Consider the following 7,920-nt stretch of genomic DNA (forward strand, 5'->3'; position numbering starts at 1 on the left):
AATAATAAAATTACTGACGATGGCTGGATAAAATTGTAATATCCCTAGACTTTTCCGGTGTGTGTATTTAATTTACTACATACCTACCTAACCCTGATTAGATTTATTAAATTTTAGAAAAATTAGAGATTTATTAAAATAGACATAAAAAATCAGGGTTAGGTATGTAGTAAATTAAATAATTTACTACATACCTAACCTTGTTTTCCTATGTCTATTTTTCCCACTTCCCACATTTTCTCCCTGCTCGATCCGTGTGTACGTCGTCAAAACAACTAAACTCAATTTACTACTGTAACAAATACCGAATTCACTACACACCCAACCCTGCACAACTTTTCGACGTTTAATTCCTCCCCTCCCCCACCCTTTCTCTCGGTGTGTGCGCCTGATGGCGTACTTTTAACTCTCCAGTTAAAGAAAGAAAATCCACAAAGGCAGAGTAAAATATTGTTCTCACAATAACTTTGTGGCCCCGACCAAAGACAGACTTTATATTTCACGCTCCGCTGACCGGGGGAGGAGACCTTATCTCCTCTTTCTAAGACTATGTCGACGTTTGTTCTTTCTCTTTCCATTTTCCACCGCTTTCCACAGTTATCCCACTCCGCCGATGCGTCTTATTCTGTTTCTTCTGTCTTGCCGATTCTACGCGACGTGGAAATTTGCTTGGCGTCACTTTATTAATTACTGTGCTTCCTCGGTATTCGTCAGAGAGAAGTATAATTAATAGTTTGAGTTGGTGCGGAGACGCTGGAGCTGGGGAATTTGTAATTTATATGTACGGATCGGGGACATTGTCGGTATAATTTCATTTGGATGATAAAGGTGGAAACTTGATGAAGATATGATGAAGTAAAGAGGAATAATACTTCGAGAAAAATTATTTAAATTTGTTTAATCAATTATTATAATGAAGGAATAGTGGTAGAAAATTCTGTACAGGTTGTCCCATTTTAGTTGAAATCATACAGTATCACTGTTATTAGTGAAGATAGAAGGGTGCGGTTTGCACAAACCTACTCCAGTTTTTTGTCAAACCGAAGATGCTGTAAACAAAATTTTTATAGCTCTCTATATTTCTAAGTTACAGAATATTTTTGAAAATTTTGTAATTTGGGACACTCCCCATATTTCTGTTATTGTGAAAGGTATCGACACAGATTATACAGATTAGAAACTTTGTTTTTTCTTTATTGTTTTTCGTGGTTCCAATTTTCGGAATCGGGCACTATAGTTAGGTTACTAGTTAGCGCACATAGCACGCCCACTTATGGCCTCTAAAATTGTGCACAGCGCCTGACCGGCACAGTTATTAGAGAGATATCGGAAAACCAAATAGCGTCATGCAGTATTTACGCGTACCTTATCGTGGTTACGATATGCGCGAGTCAATTTTTAACCTAACACCCGCTAATAACGTTACTGCCTGACGTAATTTGCGGATCAATTACACCAAGCGCTATTTCTAAATAACGTTTAAAAATTGTTTAAATGGGCATGTATTTGACAACCCGGGCCGGCCGGCGAGATCTTTTATTTTAGGTTATGTTTGAATTGTTTTGAATTATTACATTAGTTTTATTAGGTAATTTGATATTTAAGTAGTTGGAATTAGTTTTAAATAAATAAATATGGCCCAAAATATGGATTCCACCTCTTCCAATATTAAAGAACCTATAAAGAGGCTTAGGTTTACAGCAGATGACGACTTAGGCCTTCTAAGGGAATTTGTTGCTTGTTGCCCTAAACCCACTGGCAGACGTTGAACAAAAAAGCACTGGAAATAAGCACCTTAGCCCTTTAGTTTTAAAATACCTAGTAAACAAAACGATTTCAAAGTTTTAAATTCAAAGTTAGGTTAAGTTTAAATAGCGGACGCGACGTGAACAGAATTCTTTCCGATCCGATAACTATAAATGAAGAGAGTTAATACCACCTCACGTAAAGGAAATAACACCTGGCCTTATTAACGTCCATGCACGCTATTCGGTTTAGCGATATCTCTCTATTATGCTGTTTATTGTTATTTTACGCGAGTTTATTTTTGCGCACAGGAAATTTTACTCGTTTGCACATCGTCATAAAAAACAATTTTCGTACCACGAATTTGGGACAAGATTTTTTTCTGTATACTTATAAGATACCTAATCTGTGGTATCGAGAAGGCGAAAACTGTTTATTGTAGAACTTTTTAGGTAGGATACAGTGGCGTAGTCTGTTATTCTACTAAAAGAATATTTTTGAAGATATGAACTAAAGTTATGTTTTCTTAAATATGATACCTTGTAGATATATTTATAAATTATATGATCGGGCTTGTCATAAGCTTGTCAAAATTATATATCACTCTATATTTACACATAACGCTGGACGAATTCAACAATTCAAATTTGCAAAGTAATATTTCGCTAGATGATGAAAATTCAGATGTAGAGGAATACGAAAAAAGTGGAACTTACTACAGCTCGTACCAATATAAAAGGTAAAAAAATATATTGTTGAACATTACAGTAGGTATATTCTACAATAATTTTAAAATGTATATATCGGTGTATAACCTTCCCTATTTTTAAATGTGTATAACCCTCCCTATAACTTTTGTATTTAACATTTATTTGTAAACATCCAAACAAATGAAATAATGGACTTTACTCTATCATTGGCTCATCCTGTAGAGAACAGAAATTTGAAGAGGGTGGAAAATTTAATGTATTACGCAATTACAATATTTTTTCGCTAAAGAAGGAGTGATTGACTTTCGAGTCTTTCGAGTAATTTAAGAACACTTTTTTAAATTCAACATAGCGCGGTTTTCTCATCTATAGTGACGTTAGGAACCTAAAAAAATACTGTTTTTTTGGAATTATACGATTTAGGAAACCTGCAATTCCTGTATTCTCTGTATAGACAAATTTTCTCTTTCAGGTTAAGTCCAGTTTTAAGATGGAGAAAAGTATGTCATATATTTAACTAAATGTTGCTTTTTCTTTTTTTAGAATCTCTGTGATCTTTGAAGGAACCTAATAAAGGCAGATCAATTCCAGGACATTACAAAAACCAATCCTCACTAGACAAAATTCACCGGAATACCCTTGTATCTATTATTTTTTATTTTGGAAGACATTCAATACAATGAGGAAGATGCATATATTTTATTTTTTGCCGGAAACTGTTCAATTTATTAGAATAAATATGTGTAAATGCAAAAAAAACTTTTTTCTTGAAAGCAGTACCACAATTTTATAAAATGGGCCATTAAAATACTATGGATAACACAAGCGACGCCTCGCGAATTGAAACGATATTCTATTGGTTTGACGTCACCCGCCGTTCTCGTCGACGCGCGATGGCCAGCAGCAGCCAGACGTGTTCCGTTTATGTACGTATTTATGTGGCGTACTAAGACATTTTTGTTGCTTTTAGCGTTGATTGAAGGAGCTTTTTATGCTTTTTTGTGCAGTTATTATTTGTATGTGTTGTGTGTTCTGAGAATTTTTTAAGTAATGGCAGATTCCGGGTTTGTAAAAGCACAATAAGATAACTTGCCAAAAGTCGATGCTTTTATATTGGCTGCTTTTATAAATACAAATTCCCAATTTATTGGTGCTGAATTACGAGGAAAAACACAGAGAGGTATGTAACATTTATTCTTTGTAATACTGAGGCATATTTAAGTATAAGTAGGTACCTACTGTTACGAACTTTTATATAGTTATAAATATTATGTTATAAACTTATTTTTCAGATCAGGTAGGGAGACGTATGGAGATAATGCTGTAGGTTATGTAGAAGTGAAAAGTGACAAAAATATTTGTTTAGTACGTGGAAAAATAACTCTAGAGCATAGCGTGAAAAAGAAAGTTTTTTTTATGTATTGACACCCCCTTACCCTTGTTATTTTTAAATATTGTTTTTTTACGAATTTATAGAAAATAAATTGTTTATCAGTAATGAAAATATTATACAAGGTGTCCCATAAGCAAACGCCAAAATTAAGTTACTTTTTTAAGTGAAACACCCTATATATTTTTGGATTCTTCGGAAATATCTAAATATTCTAGATATATTTCATGTATAATATCCTATACCTATCTTCAAATGTTTACGAAATATTGACAGTTGAAAAGCGAAAAATACCTACAATTTTCCGCACCAACTTTTTTGAGACACCCTGTATAACTAGAATTAGTTTTAAAAGAGAGTATATGAAAAACCATGCAACTTTTTTATTGATAATGTTTTCTTCTAAAACTTGCAGTTAAGGCTATATGTGGGTGTCAAAATATAATGAATAACCCGGTACACACATTCAAATTTCATATACCTATGTAAGACAATATACATAGTAACTTACATCAAAATGATCTTTACAACAATAAATCGTAAAAATAGAGGATAATTTAACGTTTTTCTTTTCATCTCTTCTCATCATGGCCTTGGACCATTTTTTTCTGTTTTCGCTCACATCCATTACTATTTATAAATATCACTAATTACTAATTATGCATTATTTAACACAAATAACTAAAATTTTGACTCGGATTCAACGGCGTTTAAAAGCAAACTGTGTAAAATAAACACGCGTCTGGCTCCACTCAACCAGAAGAACGGCGGCTGACGTCACAGCGGCAAGGCGCGGTAGAGAGCGTTTGCCCGGCCATTTAAATTAACAATATTTAATTATTTTATATTAGAGGCATTTCTTAACCGATATCAACGATTTTTTTTTGTTCAATTTGTAATTATATGAACTATTTTTTAAAACCATTATTTAAAAACATGCATTTTCCTCATTGTATTTACCTACTTATCACCAAAAAATTAATTCAGAAGTAAAGTTATTTTACTAATAAATTTAATATTTATTTAATTTAAATTGTTAGTACTGATCCTATTCGATTAAAATCGACTCAAGCTTTAAACAAAGATACATATTAATAAATCATCAAGCATTGCACTTATATTTTGAAGAGAAAGGCTCGAAATGAAAGGAATGTATTTGAAAAACAAAAGGAAAACACTAATAAACAAATATATATTTCTTTAAATCAAATAGGCAGTATTTTTATTTTAAATCTGATATACCACTAATAATGATCATGTATATTTTATATGTACGAGTATATGCATAAAATCAATAGATCTTATTAATTCAATTATGACCATTAATGAGGCCAAAATATGTTTGACTTAATTTGATTCATTAGCATTTTTTCTCTCAGTATAGAACTGCCGGCGAACTGTATATGAATGGGCACCTTTAGTATTCTCTAGCATCTTTTAATAAAAACTGATAGTTAATAATAAGTTATGAAGAAAAACAGCTTTTACCATCCTAAGAAATAAATTAAAGTAAAATTTAAAATTTTATTCTTTCAATATCGAAGTTGTTCTGAATAGAAACCAGCAGGAATTCGCTGTGAGAGAGAGCTCTGAGCTCGTTCGAGTGCAACTCTGCAATTTAACCGAATCTATTATCGATTCTCTTTTACCTCTCGCCCCTCACGCCTCACTTTAACCCTCCCCACACCCTCACGAAAGTTATGGTTTTGGGGAGCTGTCGAAGTTGAGAAATTCTCGTTTTTCTAACACTTTGCCCACGAGCCGGGGCTATATTTCACACCCCTTTATTCGATATAACAATGGATCGTTTTTAGTTTTGATAATATGTTTATTAATTTAAAGTTTAATTGTTTTTTTTTATATTTTAATCATTAAATTATCTCTTGAGAAAAACATTTAACATTACATATGGCATTTAACGTTTTATGTAAAACCAGCTAGGTATTTTTACTAAAATGAAGAAGGAAATTAAAGATAAAAGATTGTACTATATCCATATTGTAGTACATTTTTAGGCAACTTCATTATTTTTAAGATTTTGATGATCAAATATCAACAAAATGTTCCTTATATTTGGACTAAATTTTCTCGAAAATAAAGACAAAATTTAAAATTCCGTTACAATACGGAAATAGATTGAAGTTTTGTGATTACAGTGATATAGTCTGTGAAACGCAATGAGGTTATAAGGGGGGGAGGCGACATAAGCTATCGAGAAATTTACCCAGTTACGCCATATTGGTACTGGCAATTCTGACAGTTCACTTTTCGAGGTTAAGTGCGTTGCTGCGAGTGTTTTTTTAATTTTCCAAGACTATTCCTGTGTTTTTATTTGAATATTTGGACTTTCCGAACATGTCTTCGTGTGCTGTAAGTAGTTGTTGCAGTCGACAACGTGTAGAGAGGAAGAAATCCACTGAAATTGGTGTTGAATCACAGGTAAGTGTAAACATAATACAGGACCTGATTAAATTATTTTCGTATTTTCCATTTAACTAGTTATGCGTTTATTAATTAAATATTAAGTGTTTCTATATTGACAAAGTGTTTAGTTATTTAATACTTCGTTAGAGGCAATTAAGTAATTAAAACATGCCTCGACTTCTATTCTTGTAAAAAAAATTCTTAACAATATCTGTTATTTTTACTACATATACTTTCTTTGACAGGAAAGAGTATTTTGCTAGGCCAAATTTAAAAGTTTTGTTTTAACTACGGTTTATTTTTCTATTTTTACACTAAGATTTTGTACTTAAACATTTATTTACATTCCTTTTTAGCATCTGCTAGCATATACTATGTACAAACTTTAAACTGACATTACATAAATTTAAACTCCAAATTTACTATTACTACCTATAGCACTTTTAGAATATCTATTTAATTGTTAATTTTGTTTATTTATTTGTGTAAAATTAAATATAAACTTAAAAAATAAGCATAGACGTTCAGATTTGGGGTGCCTGAATTGCCTTTTCATATGTCTATTCGTCTGTCTTTTCATTCTCATCATAATTAGGCAGTATATGAACTACCTTTCTTCATTAATTTTCTTTCATTATGCGAACAAGCAACAATCATCCCTACAAATAAAAAATAACTAATTAGATGATATTTTATTTAAAATTTTTATATTTATTTTTAGTTTTTCAGTATTGAATGGATGTAGCCTTTGTTTGATATTTTACAGTTTCATTTTAAATTGACTTATCGCTTCGTAAAATTCCAATTCTAAAGTGCTGGTTCTTTGTAACCCAATTTTTCGTAAACTAGCTGTATGCAATTCACCAAAAGCAAAAACAAGTTCAATGAATGATGAATGTTGGTATACTATAAATGAGAGTATTTATTTAAAAACTACTATGTCTCCTATTTATCACCTTCCTTCTGGACTAAGGAATCGTAGGAACAATATTTTTGATGTCTTCTTAAAAAAATGCTCTTTATCTGAGTAGTTTCATGCAATGGAAAATTGAAGAATCCACAAAAATTTCTACCTAACTCTCTAATAGGTTTATGAAAATCTAGCTTGAAAAGAAACATTTAATAAAAGTTTTAAAACTCATTATTGTAGTTGGGCAGAAAATCCGTTAAAATATTAAACAGAAACCTAGGCATAAAGAAAAAAAGCAGACTTTATATATTTTTTTAATAACGCTAAACCCCGATCCCACGCTTCAATACAAACTCTATTTAACTCTAATTTATACCCCTCACCCCCTTCCCGAAAAAAAAACGCTCTCCATCCACTCAACACACCGTCGACAACAATGGCGCGGGGCGCAACTTCTATACACATTTATACTTCGCAAACCCGTCCTCCTCCTCCTCCTCCTCAAGAACCCATTATACCATCCCGAACATAATATAATATATATTTGCCATTGAAAACTAGTTTGTATTCCTATTCAAGCGCTCATTGTGCCTCGGCACATAATACAGTAAACACACCGGACGCCTTTGCTCCGCCTCTTTTCTCTCTACGTCACCCAGAATGCGGGCGTGGCCTAAAGTATGCGGCGCTCGGATTGGCCGAGGGGTTAGTTCGGTGACAACCAACAGTTTCAGCAGTGT

Source organism: Sitophilus oryzae, unplaced genomic scaffold, assembly GCF_002938485.1.
Source record: "Sitophilus oryzae breed Bouriz unplaced genomic scaffold, Soryzae_2.0 scaffold_682_pilon_pilon, whole genome shotgun sequence".
Classification (NCBI taxonomy): Eukaryota; Metazoa; Arthropoda; class Insecta; order Coleoptera; family Curculionidae; genus Sitophilus; species Sitophilus oryzae.